At 35.3% G+C, this 22,882-nt stretch overlaps 1 pseudogene; it reads left to right on the forward strand.

Moving 5' to 3' along the window:
- Positions 1-14,874: 14,874 nt before the first annotated feature.
- LOC132269714 (transketolase, chloroplastic-like) lies at positions 14,875-18,212 on the forward strand (annotated as a pseudogene).
- Positions 18,213-22,882: the final 4,670 nt, after the last annotated feature.

Here is a 22,882-nt window from a genome sequence, read left to right on the forward strand (position 1 = left end):
TAACCGAAACACAACATCGTTTGCATTCCTTGCATGCCACAGCAGCTAGCATAACGAAGAACAAAAATAATATATCTTCTTATGAATTTTCACAAGAAGTGATTGAAAGGCACGGTTCAAAAAGGGGAATAAATTTCAACAACTGAGTCATAGTAAAAAAATCTCAAACTTGACCCATATAATATGAGTTTTATAATTATAAATTTATAAGCAGTTAACTACCTCAAATTGCACAACTAGCTAATGTTGTCAATTTCTGTATAGTAATTGAATGGCTATGTCAAAAATATAGGAAAAATTAACAAGAGTCTTAAATAAGCTCACGCGTGAACAACACACGACGAGCTTCATAATTGGAAGAAGGTAATTGGCTCAAAATGCACAAGTTAACTATTATAATTGATTTCAGAACAGATAATGGATAGGTCAAATAGATTGAAAAAATGAAGCAGCTTCCATTCTAAAAAATGACCCCAGAAATATTGAACCAATATCACATGGTAACAAGCTCAAGGTGCATAAATATGTTTCTTAACAAATTAAAACAAAGGTAAATAAAACAAATTATCGCGCGCGCACACGCACACATATATATATTTCTTAACAAATTAGAAAGAGAGGATTTCAATATGGATACACAGATAGAGTTAAAACTCTACCAACAAAGTTAATGAGTAATGCCTCCAATGAACAGATATGAAAGAACAATTTGCACAACATCAAAAGAATAGACTTTAACAACTTGTAGTCACATATGAGTTGTGTTGTTATTATAATTGTACTATTAATATATACATACATCAAAAGGACAATGCGAACAAATCAAACATAAAAATAAAATTAAAATATCAACACGTAACTGAAAAAAAGACGATCTAAGTTAGATTGTGGAAGAAATATCTAGTCATCTCACATTTTATCACGTTGATCAGATAATTACAACACCTAAATGCGACGCTAACACTGAAAATCAATCCCAATTCCGTATAAAGCTCAAATAAGTATTTTGCACGTACCACAAGCTCATTGTTGCTGTAATTATTAATTTGTAACAAATTTTACTTAACCCGTGAACTCTGAAGCATGATAGCAACTTTTATTTAACCAATGACTTCATCCCATGAACCTGGGTCCGTAGCATGATTGCAACTTATTTTATATAGAGCTGAAAAAGTTTGTATAGAACCAAAAAAAAAAACGTGTCGGTAGCAAAGTTTTGTATAGGACAAGAAAAAAAAAAAAAAACCTTTAATGTATTGGACAAAAAATAAAAAACAGCTTCAAAGCCTGAAGCAAGAAGGCTTTAATGTACATTTTCCAAAAGGAAAGAAGACAACAACAAAAGCAGGTAGCCTGGTACAAAAAAACAAAAAATTGAAACTAAAATTCAATAAAGGTACATGATTTACACTCTGTTGGTGAAACTTGGAACTAAGTTTGTTAAGTAATATATGAATGCGTGATATTTTGTCCAAATGATATTGTGGTTGAAAATTATTTTGAGTGGTATATATTTGTTCATACATATATTTTTATGAACAAATAATTCATTATATCATAGATCAACTTGTAATTATATATGAGTTGTGTTGTTACTATAATTGTACTATTAATATATAGGTACATCAAAAGGACCATGTGAACAAATTAAACATAAAAATATAATTAAAAATGTACATATATTTTTAAGAACAAATAATCCATCATATCATGATCAATTTATAGTTACATATATTTTATTTGCATACAAATTTTTTTAAAAATAAGTATAATTTGATAAATAAGAGAAAAAGTCAGTACATATTAACAAAAATTGGGTCAGTGTAATTTACTATTGAAATTTTGAATTGTGACTTTAAAATTATAAAAATCTAAATAAAAAAGAAATTAAAGATTTTTGTGTGATAAGTTTCGACTTTTGACTATTTGTTAAGTAGAATAAAAACTTCTTTGACTTCGTATTCCAAAAATCAGTGCTTTACCAAATAATCATTCAATCCACTCCAAAGCAATTATCCAACCTAATACATTACTTGCACACCCACATTGCTCTTGATTATGAACCATCGACTATTGGACTCAGTGTCTTCACTTACATACAGCCCACCGAATATTTTACTCGTGCATATTTGATTAGGAATTAGGGGACAATGTAGTAGATTAAAGAAGCATCATCAATCACTAACCACAGTTGAGGTTTAATAATGGAAGTTAAAATTGACATGACAAGTTGTCATTTTCTTCTAATGGGCAAAGAAAGAAATGAGATCGCCACTTCTCATTTTCTAACTTTTTGATTTGAGTAGATTGGTGGTCTTGAAGAGCCTCTGCCTTAAGATATTTAGAATTTTCATCTTTAAAAAAATTGAAATTATTAAATCTAAGTAGACTATTTTCTACTAATAAAACTCTTATTTTCGTATTAATATTTTTTCAGGTCATAGATATTTCGTAAAAATAAAATATAATTTTTGTTTAAAATCTTTATTTTTCTAACTTGTTACTTTCTTCTAATAAAAATATAAACTAAAATAAATGATCAGTTAGGGTTAAAATAAACAAATTTTTTCAATTATAAATATTTCCTGAGAATAAATATTTTACGTGAGCTCTATTATTGTTCAATGGCATCTCTGTCACTGACTCCCTCTAAACTTCACCAACACCTCTCTGCACCTCATCAGACCTCCGTATATAGATGTTACTGGTTATCAATTAAATTCATAATTCCATACAACTCAACAGCTCTAAACAAGACAAACTCTAACCAATCAACTTTATGACCTCTTATACAGATGTAGAACTTGGAAGAGACTAGAGAGAAAGTGATGTAAAACCAAAGCAAACAAGTACTCTTCACTCTTTCTTTCACTTTCACGTGCATCGTAGAAGACAAATGCCCATCAATTTCAGATTCGAAAAAGCCAAAAAGGAACCCAGTACCATAAATTGGAATTATTGGATGAGTAACTCACATCGTCAATTTGGCACATTCACGGTCAGCCTAAGTCTTCAAGGTCCATGAAACCAGTTTTACATTTACTAATCATTCCATTCTTTCCGACGCCACTTCAATAAACGACACTCTCTCTATCTCCTTCGCCTTCGTCACCATTCACTCGATCTATATAAACCCATTACACTCTTTCACTTACATTACCAAACTCTGAGATCCGTCATTGCTCCTCTCTTTCTCTCTAGCCATGGCTACTTCATCCTCTTTCTCTCTTTCCCAAGCCCTCCTCTCTCGCTCTATACTCCACCATGACTCACCCCAGAACTCCTCAGACCGTCTCGCTCTCTTTGGGTTCAACTTCAGCTCCATCTCCTCTCTCGTGAACCCAGAGAGAGCGAGACGGTCTGAGGAGTTCTGGGGTGAGTCATGGTGGAGTATAGAGCGAGAGAGGAGGGCTTGGGAGAGAGAGAAAGAGGATGAAGTACCCATGGCTAGAGAGAGAGAGAGGAGCAATGACGGATCTCAGAGTTTGGTAACTGCTTATAAATTTATAATTATAAAACTCATATTATATCGGTCAAGCTTAAGATTTTTTTACTATGACTCAGTTGTTGAAAATTTATTCCCGTTTTTGAACCGTGCCTTTCTATCACTTCTTGTGAAAATTTATAAGAAGATATATTATTTTTGTTCTATGTTATGCAAGCTACTGTGGCATGTAAGGAATGCAAATGATGTTGTGTTGCAGTTATTTTTGCCTTATGTTTGTATTTGGGAGGGAAAGCACGCTAACCATGTATTTTTTCTTGCACCATAAATATGTTGAGCTAATACAATTTAAGAGCATAAATGCTTTATTGATAATTATAGGCTATTGATAATTATAGGCCAATAATACACTCCTATGCACTTGACAGGGCTTAATTTTATTCCTATAAGAATTACTGGCTTTTATTTTTGTGATAAAAGATTTCTCTCTATTAGTTAAAGGTAGGGACAAAAGCATAGATTTAGTTATTGGCCTATAATACACTCCTATGCACTTGATAGGGCTTAATTTTATTCCTATAAAAATTACTTGCTTTTATTTTTGTGATAAAAGAGTAGGGACAAAAGCGATTTATTACTCGAACTTCAAGTAGCTCGATAAAATTTCCTGTATAAGGGCATCATACCAGAAGGAAATTTTACCGAGCTACGAGAAGGTTCAAGTAATATAGCTTTGAGCTTTTTCCTTTTTCTTCCCGTCATATCCAGTCCAGTTGCAAGAACCACCACATCAGCCCTCAACCTAGTGTTGTCTTCCAATTCAACCCCTCCTTCCCAGAACCACCATTTTGATGCTCTTTTGAATGCAATGTTTCCCTTGTCAGCCTCATCGAAGAAGTTTTCTGGCAAGATAGCCATTTTACAAGAAGCATAATCTTCCTCAAATGGGTGATCTGGTTTCAATCCATACTTCTCCAATGGAAGTTAGAAGAGGTACTGCATTTCTACCTTCAGAATTAACCACAGCGACGAAATCTGCAAAGAGATGGGATGGACATCTAGGAGGAAGAACTGGTACTAAAGAATAGTGTGGAGATGAACCAGAAAAGTTCATTTGATGACTTTCAAAAGATGTTTTTGGATGGTTGTGCTTTTGCAGGATGTCAATCTTGGCTGCTCACGGATTGAATTCTCATATGATTATTACGTCAATGAAGTTGTGTGGTGTGGGATGTGATTAAGTGTGATTACTAAGCTCCCACCAGTTATTTTGAGTTGTCTGTTGATTGTTGGGATATAGTCCTGCTCTTTGGGTTTCATTTGTTTTCATTGGGTGTGCTTGTTGTGTTGCTTCATGTCTTTTCCTCTATTGTGGGGGCTCTCTGTACATTCCTTCTCTGATATAAAGCTTACCTTAAAAAAAACAGTAGCATTTAGCCCTTACAGTAGTCAAGATTATGAACAAGAAAAATGAAGCAATGACACTAAATCTATGCTTTTGTCCCTACCTTTAACTAATAGAGAGAAATCTTTTATCACAAAGATTATGGGCTTTATAATTATAAATTTATAAGCAGATAACTACCTCAAATTGCACAGCTAGCTAATTTTGTCAACTTCAGTATAGTAATTGAATGGCTACTTAACCATATCATTTTTTGACCAATGATATCTTCAGCAGATAACAAGTTTAATCTTACCTACTAAATAAGGAAAAGCAAGTATGTTAATTACATCAATAAGCCTAATTCCTACGCAATCAAGTACAGAGCGCAGATGTCTCTGGATGCCTTTAAATCGTTGAGCAATATACTGCGAAGTCATACAGTTATAATTGTAACCTTCGGGTGCAGGCAGGGACTGGAGGTTAAATTTCATCCTATCTATTGCTTAGAATGTGTCAATGGCAAGATGTTTTGCATTACCTTGTGTGATGATGGATCATCCCCGCTTATTCCGACAACCTCAGCTCCTGCTTTCTTAAACTTTTCATAGGAGTCCCTGAAAGCACATGCCTGTGAAGAGTTTCAAAGTTGTTAACTTCTGAATTATCAAGTAATCTGTTTGGGTATTCACTTAATCAACTCAACACTCCTTTCGCGCGCCTTCTATTTTCTAACCAAACCAATGTTGCATAATGTATTTCCTAAGATGTGCTTAGAAAAATATTGACAGTGATTCGCTTACAAACAATTCAAGAATGACCCGGAGAGTAAAGAGCAATCAAGATGAAGAAGGACATGTTGTCATTTCAAATTGAGCATAACAGTTAGCAAATTTCACAAACAACTGAAAAAAAAAAAAAAAAAAATCATTTACAGAATAGGTGCATAACATACTAGCATTCTGGATATTTGTAATAAATTGGGACAAATTAAGATGCATATGAGTATATCTGGACATTTTTTTAGAATGATTTGATAACTATATTATGTGATTGTTGTCCTGAAATTAGATCAACACAATCACATTGATTATAAAGAAAAGAATTATGAAATGGGAAGCAATAAAAAAAGGAGATTTGACCTGTTTGGTGCAACCAGGGGTTTCATCAGCAGGGTAGAAATAGACAACGACAGGCTTGCCCTTCTCTATTTGTCAATAGAAGTTGTTAATGAATGTACACAGTGCTCAACCTGCACACAAGGAATAAATTTCTTCACTAGCTTAGACCAAAACTAGAGTCTCATGGAGAGATGCAATCTAGGGCCGCTCATAGGGATAATGCTAGTATTACTGTTACCCCTATGAGCAGGAAAAATTGTTGAAAGAGCATATTGTTATTGTCTACAATAGCAATCCCTTGCAATTTGATTGTTTCAATTCTGGTGCTGTACGAAAAATACTGCATTCTGTTTTAAATAGTTGCATTCTTGCATTTTCAATTGATGATTAATGTTCAGTGTTTTCTTGCCTTTGAATGGCTGTTCTGGTTCTGGTTCTCTCAGTCTAGCTGCTGAAGCTGTGTTTGCTGGAGTGACAAGTAATATATATATATATATATATATATATGTTACTTCACCAGCTACTAACTACCACATAAATGGAACACACTTGCATGCAAGTCCAGTCTCAATTTTTAACAAAAAGAAAAAGAAAAAAAGTCCAGTCTCAATTATTAGTATTTGTTAAACATTAATTACTTAATATAATTCCTGGCTATTATATACTAACATATCCTTATCAAACATTTCGGCTAACTTCTAGGCTTTGAAAAATTCATTCCACCTTTAGCGACGGCATGGGGCGAGCAAGTCCTCCAAGACGTGAATTATGCATCCGGTGGAGCTGGAATGAAGCTGGTGGTGTTTGTTCTGTAGTGTTCTGTGTTGTTCCAAAAGTGCTACAGTAGCATTATTTCAGCCCAAAATATGTTTGGCCCACATTGTTTTGTTCTTAACAGTAACGAAACACTTTCAAAACAAATCCACTATTTGGCCCATAAGCTGAAATAAGATTTTGGTGTTTTATATTGTTCTAGCCCAATGCTTATTGTAGCTAAACAGGCCCTAATATCGTTCATCCATCCCAAATCATTTCAGCCTCCCAAACGCCTCCATCTCTATTCTCGCTCTCTGTCTCTCTCTCCAACAACAAACTTGTATGGGTTTTGTTTTAATTGTTTTTTAGGGTTTTGTTTTAATTTTTTTTAGGGCAAATCATTTCAGCCTTCCAAACCCTCCATGTCTATCTCGATCTCTCTCTCTCTCTCCAAATGCAAACTTGTATGGGTTTTGTTTTAACTTTTTTTAAGGCAAATCATTTCAGCCTCCCAAACGCCTCCATCTCTATTCTCAATCTCTCTCTCTGCCACTGCAAACTGTTATGGGTTTTGTTTTGATTTTTTTTAGGGCAAATCATTTCAGCCTCCCAAACGCCTCCATCTCTATTCTTGCTCTCTTTCTCTGCAACTGCAAACTTGTATGGGTTTTGTTTTTTTTTTTTTTTTTTTTTAAGGCAAATCATTTCAGCCTCCCAAACGCCTTCATCTCTATTCTCGATCTCTCTCTGCAACTGCAAACTGTTTTGGGTTTTGTTTTAATTTTTTTTAGGGCAAATCATTTCAGCCTCCCAATTGCCCTAGTCTCTCTCTCTTTCTCTACAACTGCTATTCTGTGTGTATGGGTTTTGTTTTAATTTTTTTTCTAAATCAACTAATCAAGCTATGTAATCCTTGTTTTGCAAATTAATCAAGCTTTATAATTAATTTATTTTAATCATCAAAAAAATAATACTAATAATTTCTATTACAAATTCTCATTCTAAATTTCTGTCCCAAATATGTCTTGTTCGCATTTCAAAATACTACATTAAAAATACTTGTTCTGATCTATACTAGAGCATTATATTACACTACACATACTTTCCAAACGGGCCCTAAGCCTAGCCAAAGTGAGACGTACCTCTCTTTAAAAGCTCAAATTCATTTACAGTTCTACTCGATATATATACTTAAAAGTTTGTAATTAAAACTTATGTCAAATGATGAACAAATAATACATATATGTGTGTGTGCGTGGATATATATATATATATATTGTGGTTGCAGGGTGCTCGGATAAGCTGTACCCAACAACTAATAAATCACCAAACTACCATTTCACGCATTGCTCAATTGCTAGGCAACGAGTCTTCGACTACAGTGACAGACTACTTAAGCAAGTGCAAATACATAGTTGGTTTGGGAAGTAATGACTACATCAACTACTACTTCTTGCCCATTTACTACCAAACAAGCAAGTAGTACAAGGCTTGGTTGGTGCAGTGCTGTGTTCTAGTCAACTCTCGGGTATCCAAATGCAATCTGACACACTGTAGTTTGGTTTTGTTGTAGTGTCTTCACAATTATAGTTTTGGTTTGTTGTAGTGTACAACTAATAAATAGGGTCTGTAGTACCATGGTTTTAGATGGCCATTGGATGTGTGCGCACGTGTAAGCTATATGATGGTCGATACCTTCGAAATATGGTCTTTGTTTGAAAGAAATCCCTAACCAGATTCCATATCTACCCAACAATTTTTTTCAGATATGGTCAAAACTTAGCTATGTGCCTATGAACACCTTTTGGACTAGTAAGTTCAAAGGGTGTACTGGTAATTTTCACACCAATCAATCAATGCTCAAGAGGGAGAGTTAAAAGAGATCTATAAGTATCTTTTTAATATTGAATTGTCATCGAAGTAAAAAATAAGGTTTGAATCATTAGATATAGTTATTATTCAATTGTTATGAGTTCATGACTTAAACATAAAATCTCTAGAACAACTATCAATTTAATTATTACACTCTTATGATTTAAGTATAATTAAAAATATATATAATATTTTTGAACTCAGGTTGGGCTTTGGGCTTCATCCATATCAATCCAAGTCCAGCCCGGATTGAATTCAGACTTAAATATATAGCTCAGACCTAAATCGAAATTAAAAAAATATTATCCAAACTCACAAAATTTCAAACTGAGCTCGGATTATTTCGGGTTAGACCCGCCCGAGTTGCAGCCCTACTCTCTTGAACCTTCAGTCAAATCCCCCATGCTACTGGCCCGGGTGTGACCTGCCATTCAGGCGGCATCATCGAGCTCCTTCTCCCTGGCATGAGTCTTTTCTCTCTGGCAAAATACCTCCCATACATCACTGAAAATTTGACCCTTTTTGTGAAATAAAATTTTTAAAACTCGAATACAGTGTACAGAGGGATGAACAATGTAGCTCTGTGGTGAGAGAAAATGGAAATTTGCACAGAATATTCACATTGATATTATTATTATTTTAGAATTACTTCTAAATATTAGCAACTTTAATGTAATAAAGATTGAGGTGAAAAACACATGAGAGGAAGGTATACAACCAGGGCAGAGCCAGAAATTTGAGGTTGGGACGGGTTTGTATTATGTAATTAAAGTTAGAAAGTTTTATACATTAATTGTAAAAATTCTTAAAATTGAGCTTTTAAAAATATAGTTAAAAGAGTTCTAAGATGAAAATTTATACTTTTCAAGTAGACACAAACTAAATTTACTTTCAAATTTTCTACTTTGAGTCAATAATATATAAGTGTTTTAAAAAAAATAGGGGGGCAATTGAAATTTTCAAAATAATTAATATATAGTGGTATAAATGAATTTTTTAAGAAAATTTGGGGGGGCCACGGCCCCTGCTGGCCCACCCTGGCTCCTTTCCTGTATACAACCTTGGCACGGTGCTTGAGTGAGAGAGATGTTAGAGAGAGAAAGGGCTTGTAGAGAGAGAAATTTGAGAGAGAGAGAGTGCTGGAGAGAGAGGGTCCAGGTCTTATGTGTACCGCATTAGTAACAAAAATCTGAGCTATATTGTATGTTAATACATTATTAGTTGGCGATAGCCTATTGGATTGTTTTGTAATAGAAATAAATGAATTTAATTTTTTAATTTTTATTTTTTGATAGACGAGCCAATAAAATCATCTTTTATAGTGAAACGATAATTATGTCACAAAACAGTTGATAGTTGACACTTGACACTAAGGTTAGAAATGTAGTTTTGATATTTTAAGATCACGTGGGCAAAAGTATAGTGTGGTGACGCATTTAATAATTTCACTTGCATACAGAAAATGAATAATACTTATTTATTCACCGATGAGTAAAAAATTTATATTCACTATATATGTGGCACAATGCTAAAGTTGACAAGTATCCTTATATTATAGAATTACTTTTTATTTAATTTTGTACATCTAAAATAGACTATATATAACCAGCAAAAGTATACTTTTTATTTAGTTTTGTACATCTAAAATAGTCTATATGAGATAGAGTGAGAATTATAATTTGATTTAGATTCATTTGGGTTTACTTCGGATAGTTATCAAATTATTTATTTTTTATTATCTTAAATATAAAGACACTTGTCAATTTAATATTACGTCACGTACATGATGAGTATAAGTTTCATACTCATTGATGAATGGACAAGTTTTATCAAAAAAAAAAAAAAAAAAAAATGCACATTGTGGTTGCTGATCTAATAATTTCACTTGCATACAGAGTACATTGTGATGGCCCAGCTATTGATTCAATTTTATACCAAAAAAATGTGCATACGGATCCACATTGCATTCGTGCATATTTGATTCTGAACTACGGACGTTAACTAATGGACATGTCCCGCTTGATGTTACTAATGGACATGTCCCGTTACTCGTCAAGAAAAAAATAGTGTCCCGATGTTGAGATGAGAGAGAAACTATTGGTTTTGATTCTGAACTACGGAGATAAACTATTGGACTTAGTACTACTTGATGTTGACAAGAGAGAAAAATGAACTTATTGTACAACCTGATGTTTCACATGAAAATAAGAAAAGACACTTCTCATATACACAACTTTTACAAGACTATGAGCTTTCTAAAATATCTGCACCCACACACACACACACGTGTGTGTTAATTTACGCTCACATCCACCATCTTCACTAGCCTCCCGCTGCAGCACATGACACTCTCTCTCTCTCTCTCTCTCTCTCTCTCTCTCTCTTCTTTCTTCTCCTCCATCACCATTCACTCTCTCTGTATACAAATCCATTACACTCTAAATTAAAGAAGCACCAACGAGGAAGCAACTATCTAAAACTTGGAAGTGACTGGAGAGAGAATAATTAAAACTTGGAAGAGACTGGAGGGAGAAAAAGTGATACTCGACTATAAAAATTTTGACTCACGCTTTTTACAGGTCAAAGTTATTAAAATAGATTTCTATTATATATAGGGTATAACTAGTATATAAATATATTAAAAAAATATAATTAAAAATACCATCAAATGATTCAATAATAAATTGTGATAATAAGTCTAAGCTTTTTAAATTAACAAATATAATGGGATAGAGATTCTATACATATATAGAGAGAGAGAGAAATTAAAGTATATATATATAGAGAGAGAGAGAGAGAGAGATTTAAGTTGGCATGACAATCCCATTATATATACTGAGACAGAGAGAGGACAGAGAGAGATAGAAGGTACCCTTGGCCCACATTATGACTTTCACCTTTATGATGAAACAGGCTTTTTTCTGACTTCATTAACTATACTCCCTGATGCCCTCACATTCCGAAAATCTGAGGCCAGCCACAATTAAATAAAATACTTGCTTTAAAATAAGTTTCATTTCTAATTTTTTGAAAATTAGTGTTCCATTTTTTTTTCGTTAGTGTTCCATAAATTAGTGTTCCATTTCATTCTTACATGTTCTGCAAATCTGACCTATCGGATTTGACATAACACACCAGTAAGAGTCACTTTACATCACCACCTAAGAGTCAGATTCACTTAGGTGGCTATGGGTACACAAATGATTTTTTTTTTTTTTTTTTTTTCATGACATTTAATTAAGTTTCTTTTTTAAAGATCGATTAAGTTTAAGTTTGTTTTTTCTTAAAAAAAAAAAAAATTTAAATGTAGTCTTTTGGTTTGACAAATTTTTTATATATTAAACTATTATTAAATTACATGAGGAAGTGAAAGTAGACTTGGATTCTCTATCCACCGGTAATGTAAGACCCTTAAGCATTCCGCTACGTCCATATTTGATATTGCCCGATCTTGCCAATTAGGTACCGCGGGGAAGACCTTGCCCTAAAAACATACGGCTTTGAGCCCACCTCTGGTTCAACCAACACAGGTTATGGGCTTCTTCCTTTAGAAACAATTTTGTAAAAGTATTTTGTACTTTTAAAAAAGGTCAAAGTAATAAAACTAAACATCCTTATAATAAAAAGTCATGTATTATTTGTCCAAATTAAAAAAAAAAAAAAAAATTATAATTTACCCTTGCAAAAAAAAAAAATTGAAGTAGGCTATGTGCTTGTTTGTGTAGTAATTTAGTGGGGAGGAGGTTGTAATTCTTATTCCTAACTTTGTTGTTATAATTGTTACTCCTATTTATATATACACATGCTTCACTCTAATCATCGATTATTACTCTTCCTTTATATATGCACATACACAGTTGGTTTGGAAAGTAATGACTACATCAACAACTACTTCTTGCCCACTTAAATGCAAATACACAGTTGAGTTGAAGGGAAATATCCAAATATATGTCTTATTCTTTTCAATAATACATACTTGTGGCAATGAAATACTATTGTTCCTCCCCTAAGTAATAAATGATTGATGACAAATATCTATGATATATATTCTCTATAAAGGACCAGAAATACCGTGTTTACGTATCATTAGGAAGTGCATTAACATAAATACGGCAGTAGGAAGGGGCAATACAAAAGTGTGGTTTAAATGCAATCTGATATTGTAGTTTGGTTTGGTGCTGTGATCTGTAGTCTATGGTTTTAGATGATCGTTTGGATGTTTGCATACAGACATTGCACTTGTGCATATTTGATTATAAACTACGGACTATTGAATTTGGTGTCTTCCCTTGGATACAGAAATAGGGTAAGAGTAGTGGCCCATCTAATAATTTCACTTACACACCCACAATGCACTTGATTCTGAATTATGGACTATTGAACTTAGTGTCTTCACTTGCATACAGAAATTGGGCAAGAGTGGTGGCCCACCTAACAATTTCAACATTGCACCTGATTCTCAAGTACGGACTATTGGACTTACTGTCTTCACTGGCATACATGTTACAACCCACCTAATATTTCACTTGTGCATATTTGATTATGAACTCGGGGACAATGTAATAAATTAAAGAAGCACCAACTATGATCGACCGCTTCAGGTTTAATAATTTGAAGTTAAAAGTTGACATGACAAATTGTCCTTTTCTTGGGGGTAAAGGAAGAAATGTGATCGCCACTTCTCATATTCTAGCTTTTTGAGTGAAGAGTCTTTTATCTTAAGATACTTAAAATTTTTATCTTTAAAAAAATTGAAATTATTAAATATAAGTAGACTATTTTCTATTAATAAAACTCTTATTTTTGTATTAGTATTTTTTATTGCATAGGGTCATATATATTAATAGAATATACGCTAAAATAAATGACCACATCGAAGCATACAAAATTTTTCATTGCCTAGGGTCATAAATATTCCATGAGAATAGATATTTTACTGTTATTGAGCTCTATTATTGAAACTTGAAAGAAACGAGAGAGAGAGAGAGATTGAAGTTGACATGACCCTTCCACCTTGTACTCTTAACTCACTCTCTCTCTCTCTTTCACATGGTTGAAGACAAATACCCACCTCGAAAAAACACAATCTTCAATTCATAGTTTTTTCTTAGAATTAGGTATGAATTAAATTCTCTTCATATATATAATAGCCCTTTCTCAGTTTTCTCTGCCAAATTAGAAAATGATGAAGTCTAGGAAATCATTTTTTTTTTTCTTTCTTAAAATATGGTGATTAGTTAAAATGTGAAGTTGAATTTTCTTGAAATTCATTTTTTCTTGACATGTTCTTTCTCACAGGTAGCAATCGTTGAGCCCGGGGGGTGGTGCTGGGCTAGGTGGACAGCTTAGCAATCAGAGTATTGGGATGATTGATAGTGTACCAGGATGCCCTTGACTTGAACACAACTGAGGATGCCATTGTTAGGCTGACGAGGAGTAATAATCTTCCCGGGAACAATCTCCCTCGCTCGTCAGACTAACAATGGCATCCTCAGCTGTGTTCTTGTCAAGGGCCTTCCCTGACACACTACCGATCGTTCCGATGCTCTTAAGCCTTTTGACTCTGGTAGTCCCAACTCAAGTGTATTTTTATTATGTCCATATCCCATTGTTTCAGAGTGAGCCCTTCATTTTATGAGTGGGAAGTCAATATCAAACCAAACAATATTTTGTGATGAAATTGATTAATTGTAATGCTGTGTTTTTTTTCTCTTTTTTCACCATCAATAAGTACTACACACACACACACACACACACACACACACACAAAGGTCATCCGATGCTCCCCATGTTCCATCTCTGTCACTTACTTCCTATAAACTTCATTAACACCTTTCTGCAGCTCATCAGACCTCGTATATAGAAACTCAACAGCTCTAAACAAGACCTGCAGAGATTCTTAATTTTCACCATCAATAAGTCATATATATATGTATATATACAAAGGGCATCCGACGCCCCATGTTCCATCTCTGTCACTTACTCCCTCTGAACGTCATTAACACCTCTCTGCAGCTCATCATACCTCCGTATATAGAAACTCAACAGCTCTAAACACGACAAACTCTAACCAATCAACTTCATGACCTCTTATACAGATTGGAAAAAGCCAAGAAGGAACCCAGTACCATACATATTTCATGTGAGCTATTATTGTCCTTATGATGAGAGCTACAATATTATTAAAATTTGAAGAGACTAGAGAGAGAGAAAGTGATATATGTACTAATAAGAGTCGGCAAAAATACTTCTCCTTCATCACCATTCACTCTATATAAACCCGTTACACTCTTTCACTTACATTACCAACCTCTGAGATCCTTCATTGCTCCTCTCTCTCTCTCTAGCCATGGCTACTTCATCCTCTTTCTCTCTCCCCCAAGCCCTCCTCTCTCGCTCTATACTCCACCATGTCTCACCCCAGAACTCCTCAGACCGTCCCGTTGTCTCTGGGTTCAACTTCAGCTCCATCTCCGGCACCAAAACTCTCAAATCCTCACTCCCGACACCCACTCACCGGCGGCGCGTAGGATCACGCGCCACTGTGAGGTCTGCAGTGGAGACCATTGAGAAAACAGACACTGGGTTGGTCGAGAAATCAGTCAACACGATCCGGTTCCTGGCGATCAATGCCGTGGAGAAAGCAAATTCAGGTCACCTGGGTCTGCCCATGGGCTGTGCTCCGATGGGACACATATTGTACGATGAGGTGATGAGGTACAACCCGAAGAACCCGTACTGGTTCAACCGGGACCGGTTCGTGCTATCGGCCGGGCACGGGTGCATGCTTCAGAATGCTCTGCTTCATCTAGCTGGCTATGAAAGTGTTCTGGTAAAATCTATCTTCAAAAAACTTCTCAATTGGGTTCGTTTCACTTATTTTTTATTTTTTAAAAAGAGTAGATAACACATCCTCAACCCTTGTTTAGTTACTTATATTAAGTTGTTTAATTTGCCAATTTAGCTGATTTATTGAGTGATCGAAGACAAGAAGGTTACACATTGTTTAGCCAAGCTCTTAGCTAGAGTATGAATCAAGATTGTTAAATTGGGTTACAGATTGTCTAAAATTCCGAGGTAAATCATGTTGAAGTAGAGTGCAAACCAAATGTCATAATGTAGGAATTTTGTGTGTGTGTGTGTATTTGTAACTGATATCTTGATTAACAATTCTAAAATTTTGGTTAAATTTGATGAATTGTAGCCAAATGATGTGAATAAAAGAAAACAAACGCGCCTGTCTGAGATATCCCTCTAGCCATTCAAATAAAGTTGAGACATGGATAAGAAAAATTCATCCATCTATTTGTGAATTTAAACGTGTGTGTGTTAAGTTACTTATTCCACAGGCGTGTAGGTTTCATATAATTATTCTGGATGAATTTGGATTATTCTCATGGTTATTTCATCTCCCTTTCTCAGACTTATACTCCAGAAAGTCCTGCTGATGCTACCAGGAATCTGTCTCAGCAGTGTCTTAATGCCCTTGCAAAAGTTCTTCCTGGCCTTCCTGGTGGTAGTGCAGATCTTGCTTCTTCCAACTTGACATTGCTAAAAATGTTTGGCGACTTTCAGAAGGCCACCCCTGATGACCGTAATGTCCGGTTTGGTGTTAGGGAGCACGGGATGGGTGCCATTTGTAATGGGATTGGTCTCCACAGCCCTGGTCTTATCCCCTACTGTGCAACCTTCTTTGTTTTCACTGACTACATGAGAGCAGCCATGAGGATTTCTGCATTGAGTGAAGCCGGAGTTATTTATGTGATGACACATGATTCAATCGGGTTAGGAGAGAAAGGGCCAACTCATCAGCCTATTGAGCATTTGGCAAGCTTCCGTGCCATGCCAAACATCATAATGCTCCGACTAGTTGATGGAAATGAACTAAGTCACACAATCCTTCTCAATAGGTGTCGCTCTCATACTTTGAGCGCGTTCCTACTCTCATTTGACTGATCATCAAACAACCCCCAAGAAACAAAGGACATAACATGGAATAGTCCTGATGATGCTACCAGGAATCTGTCTCAGCAGTGACTTAATGCCTTAGCAAAAGTTCTTCCTGGCCTTCTTGGTGGTAGTGCAAATCTTGCTTCTTCCAACATGACATTGCTGAAAATGTTTGGCGACTTTCAGAAGGCCACCTTGAAGAACGTAATGTCCGATTTGGTGTTAGGGAGCACGGAATAGGTGCCATTTGTAATGGGATTGGTCTCCACAACCATGGCCTTATCGTGCAAGCAGCCATGAGGATTTCTGCATCGAGTGAAGCTAGAGTTATTTATGTGATGACACATGATTCAATCGGGCTAGGAGAGAACGGGCCAACTCATCAGCCTATTGAGCATTATTTGGCAAGCTTCCGTGCCATGCCAAACATCCTAATGCTCCGACCAGCTGATGGAAATGAGCTTAAGTTACACAATCTTTCTCGACAAGTGTTGCTCTCACGCTCTGAGCGCATTCCTGCTCTCCCGCTTCGAACGCGCTCTCGATACTAACCCTAGCCGATACAGCAGTGGGGAGAACACTTTCCTTGTATTCATCTAACTGATCATCAAACAACTCCCGAGAAGGACACAACACGGACAGTCTTTTCACCTTTCCTGAGCTCATCACCAGCTTTGGCAGCAATTTCTAGTTCTAAACCGGTCCCAATTAAAATAACATTTGGCTTGCTTGTAGAATTTTGTCCGAGATAATGTAACCTCCTTTCTCAACTCCTTCAATAGATGTTCCTGGAAGCTGAGGAAGCTTTTGCCTGTTGCAAAAAGAGACCATCAATTCTTGCCCTCTCCCGTAAGAAGCTTCCTCAGCTTCCAGGAACATCTATTGAAGGAGTTGAGAAAGAAGGTTACATTATCTCGGACAAGTTTCAAAACTAGAAATTGCTGCCAAAGCTGGCTCATTGAAAAGACAGTCCGTGTTGTGTCCTTTGTTTCTTGTGACTTGTTTGATGATCAGTCAGATGAATACAAGGAAAGTGTTCTCCCAGCGGTAAGGCAATTGGGATTGACCGGTTTGGGGCCAGTGCACCAGCCGGAAAGATATACAAGGACTTTGGAATAACAGTGGATGCTGTGATTGAAGCAGCCAAGGCAGTATGTTAGGCCTGTTCAGCAGTACATTTCTACATCTTTATCTAGACCAAAAAAAAATGGCTTCGGGTTTACTTTCAAAATTTCAAGAATTCAATGAATGAGAGAGAGGTTGGGGCATGACAATTGGAATTTGTCAGGGACCTCTTTGATTATGACGAGAAAAGAAAATTCATTGAACAAGAGCTTGTTCTTTTCCCTAGTTCGTTGTATATTCCTTAACGGAGTTCCTAAGTTTCTCCACTCTCAATCAAGAAAAGTACCTTTATCTTGTAATGTTTTTCCCAAAGGCAGATTCTTAAGAGGGTCTTGCTCTTTTTGAATTCATTTCTTTTTGGGTGTGCTACTATTGTGCTCACTATTATATGTTTTATATGCTTTTTCCAATTGTCTTAACACTATTCTTTTTTTTCTTTTCTTTTTTTTTTTTCTTTTTTTAATGTATATGAGGAATGAAAAGATCTAAAGAAATGGTTTCAGAATGGTTGGTTGTTGAGCAGGGGATTTGTTTGATAAAAGATTTAAAATTTATTGGTTGATTCAAGCGATTCAGTAAGGCTAAGACAATCTTCTTCATCAATGGGGATGGGTCCTAGAAAGACTGTAACAAAGTCAAGCTATCTCTTGATGATTCTATGGTGGTTGTAGCAGTTCTCATCTACTGTGTTTTGTTGCTTAGTTTTAGAAAGAATATCCTATTTTTGTTCCTCATACTCAAGGTACCTCAAAGAGAACATGTCCAGCCACTATATGATTTCAACAAATCCTAGAATCACTTGATTCTAATGACAAACCCTTTTCCAGTGCTTAGTGGAAAACATTGGGAGAAACTTCGAATGCAATGGGACCAGATGAACCCTAAATTTTGTTGTTTGCTATACAAGCGGAGTCGGCATAAGTCTGACTCTCTCTCTCAAAAGGGAGGTTGTGAACCCCCACTGTTCCCTCTTTTAGAGAGAGTCAGCTTGTGTTGAATCCACTTGAGAATTATTTCTCAATTTGATGATTCTGTCACCAAAACAAAACAAAGCTTCCAACACTATTGACTTATCTTAAGGGTCTACAAGACCATTCTTTTATTATCTATCAACCTTTCTGTCACTAATCCACTGTAAACAAGTGGATATATTCTGACAAATTGTTCCTAACTATATAGGTTAACATTATCTTGAGAGTACATGTTTTTTTTATGCAAGTATGCAACTGAAAATCTATTTTCCCAACAAAAAGAATACTGTAAAGCAGTAAAAATAACCAGAATAGAACCCAGCATCATAGTGAGTATGAGGAATCTAATATATATGTATAAAACCAAATTGAAGATCCACAGATTTATTTGTACCAAAGTAGAGATAATATTGATAAAAGTGAAAAAGTTGCTTAACATTGTTCTGGACAAAGGGCATTCATCTGCTCAACATAACAAAACCAGTAATTTAAAAACATAATAACCGGCCTATTTTCGTCTAAAACTCGATCCATATAACTTGTAACCCAACTCACATAAAACCAGTTATGTGATCAATTCCACAAACACCTAATCAACTTATGAAGAACTTAAGAAGAGGAAACAACTTTGTAGCCTGTGGAAAAACACAAAAAACTCTCGAGCATTGACGAAATTACCTTTTCCTCCGTCAGAGAACGATAGGATCTTGGAGTACAAGAGAACCAACGCGGTTTCTTGCTCGCGCTCTGAGCCCTAACAGTCTTCACCATATCGATATCCTTCACCTCCACAGCATCGGCCTTCACCTCCACAGCATTGGCAACTATGATCTGATGCAGATCTTCCATGTGCTTCACCAGAGAAACCATATCAAACCCGACCACCGTGACCCGACGATTCTCGAAAAAAGTCTGAACAAACTTCGGAGTCGGGGAATATGGTTTCTCCGGCATAAGATACAAGAGGCACTGAGATCCCGTGAAGATTTTCAGAAGATCGTAAGCAATTGTGCCGTTCCAAAGACTGGAACAGAGTCCGACGACGATCCTCCCGTTCTTAGTGTGTTTGAGGACCTGATCGAGCTACTTTTTCGCAACCAGGTCGTTACGAGTAACAACTGTGAGAACACGCTGTTTCCCGGAGACGTACAAGGTGTACGCCTCGTAAGTCTTACAATCTTCTATAGCTTCCACCTTAACCGTCAAGTCTTCCATGGCCGCCGTCTCTGTTGAAGAAGTAGAGAGAACGAATCTAGGGATTTTATAAGAAGTAGAGAGAACGAATGTGGTATATTGCTCGATTCTAGGGCTATAATCATTTCGATTTTATACTGTACCCTCAAATATTTATATCCTAAAATAATTTATATATTTCTCATTTATCTTTTGTCTCCCCTCCCTCTTTAAATTTTATATTAAAATTCAAATATTTATAAACGATATAGTTAATATTGGGGCTCTAAAAATTTAGATCTGACTTTTTTTTTTCTTCTTTTTCTTTTTCTATTCATCCGTCACAAATATGAAAATTTAATATTAAGACCAAAAATTTATATATTTAAATAAATTTTTTCTCTCTTTCTTTTTCTCTCATTCACCTTTTCTTACACCAGCCCTGAAAAAATTTCTGAGTAAGTTCGACCAACTGTAAAACATTAATATGTATTTAATCCTATTGTTTGGAAAAAAGTGGCCAACGAGATTTGATATTATTATTATTTTTTATTTTTATAATTAATATTATTTTTTATTTATTTGTCTTTTAACCATAACCTAATAAATAAAATTTTAATTTATTTATATTAATTCATATATTTTAATAATTATTAACTAATACATTCTTAGAACTTTTTAAATCATCATTAACTAATTAAATTAGTTAATATATGATTTGAAAAAATATATATATTTTACGGATCGGATCGGATTTATAACGATTCAATCCGTGAGTTACGGATTCGATTTTTTTAAACCTACCACCAATTCGTAAATGTAGCAATCGAATTGAATTCGCATATTTAAGGATTATTTGTCCATTCCTAGTCTATCAATTTAATTTATTTGTATTGAATTCATAAAAAATAAATCATCACATTATTATGAACATAAGAAAACGATTCATTCACGACTATTGACTAATACAATAAAAAAATATTAAAACCCATTTCTAAAAACAAATGTTTAATTTGGGACGAATAAGGATAATTGTGCACCATTTTTCTAATTATCTGTTTAGTATACAATCTTATAACCTAATAGGATAATGTTAATTTATGTCGCTATAAGAACCGTTAAATGAAGGGCTCCTAAAGTAGCCACCACCAAGATTAATAATAATCAACAGTGATGAAAAGGGTTTGTATTCACATGCCTACACGTGGACATGACTCATGAAAGTAGGGGTAGAGTGATCTAGGTGGCACGTTCACACGTATTGGCATGTCAATAGTTGGTATGTGCTGTTGTAAAAAGAACAGAAAACATTTAATAATATTTATAAAAATTAATATTTTGTGAAATAACTAAAAAGGGTAGCTTCTCTCTCACATCCCCCTCTTTCTGAGTTTTTCCACCGCCGTGAAACCATCATCGGTCCGTTGTCATGAAGCCGTTGGTCATCACAGTAGTCAAATATATCTCTAATACATTCACTGTGATCCAAATATCTCAAATATATCACAAATTGTGTCCTAAAAATTGACTTCTCTCAATATTTATTTATCTCTATGCCGGAATCCATGGTGTGACACTATGATGCCACAGGTTGTGGTGATGGTGTCGGAATGTAGTACTTTTGTTGTGGTTGTGGGTTTCCGAAGACAAATAAGGCCGATCATGATTTGGTTTCTAGTATCGAAAAACGAGTCTATGAAGACGAACAAGGCTAATCGTGATCTGGGTTTCTCGGGTTCACCGGTACAAAACAGATACCTTTTCGGCAGTACAAACCACGTCTTTCTTCACGGCAATGAAGCTTGATTTTGATAAGCACACTCGCTGAGTTCGTGAGATTGAAGCATTCAAAACTGCAAATGCAATTGGCCGGAAGCTTTCATAAATGGGGCTCATGGATTTCGAGTTGAAATAAATCGCCCTGTTGTTCTTCTCAACAAAATGTCTTGTATTGTGTAATATTTCACAAAAAAAATAAATAAATAAAAAGAAAAAGAAAGAGAACCAAATGTCTTGTGAAAGAGGGCATTAAGTCAGGTCAGGAATCTTGAACAGAAAGAGGCGGAGGCCCTGTTGTTCTTCTCAACAAAATGTCTTGTATTGTGTAATATTTCACAAAAAAAATAAATAAATAAAAAGAAAAAGAAAGAGAACCAAATGTCTTGTGAAAGAGGGCATTAAGTCAGGTCAGGAATCTTGAACAGAAAGAGGTGGCCCTCCGCATAAGAATAGGTATATGAGTTTGCTTTAACCTAAGGGCGTCACAGCCCAAGTAATAATAAGGAAGAAGCAGTTGCAGATCAAGCATAAAAGAGCCGCACAACCTCTTGGTCATATCAAAATTGCCGACTCACATATTTCTCTTGGAGTTTTTTGAGAACCGCATAAGGAGTTCGTCTTCCATTTCCACCAATAACAAGAAGTGCTGTCCCCAGAAAGGGTGCTTCTTAACAAGACGGTGGTTGCAGTTTTGGGGGTGGAGAGTAAGGTTTGGTAGGGGCATTTTTAAAAGAGTAAAAGGGTAAAATAAATATTATATTAATTGAGGGGTGTTTTAACACAAATTGAAAAGAATAGAGGTGTTTTATGCACATATTTTTAAATAGGAAGTAAAAGTGTTATGAAATGTATACTTAAGTGGTGTTTTTTGCACTTATCCCTAAAAAGAAAGCTAATTAGCTTGAATTATTGGACTTTATATATATATATATATATATATATATATATATGTTATATTAAAGATGTGTGAAGGCGCTTTCAGTTTCTCGTTGCTGTCGAGGGTTTCTCTGTAGAGAGATTATTTCGTCTCATCGAGATTTTTTGTTTTCGTTTCATCGCGACCCTTTTGGAAAAAAGATTTACGTTTCCTTTTTTAATCGACATCTCCAATTTCACAAATTCTGCTTTATCAACATATTCTCCTTGAAGAAACCTCGTTACCCTAATGTTCCTCGCCGACGTCGAGATTTATATGTGATTCAGAAATTAGTTCGTTTTATCGTGAGTTGTGATCATCGATCCTCTGTTTGGAGACGGTTTTATGACTGTTATTGGTGGTTGGATCTTCTTCTCCAGTTTGATTTGC

This window comes from Cornus florida, unplaced genomic scaffold (assembly GCF_030987335.1).
Source record: "Cornus florida cultivar Cherokee Brave unplaced genomic scaffold, ASM3098733v1 CherokeeBrave_3.0.0_Hap2_Chr08, whole genome shotgun sequence".
NCBI lineage: Eukaryota > Viridiplantae > Streptophyta > Magnoliopsida > Cornales > Cornaceae > Cornus > Cornus florida.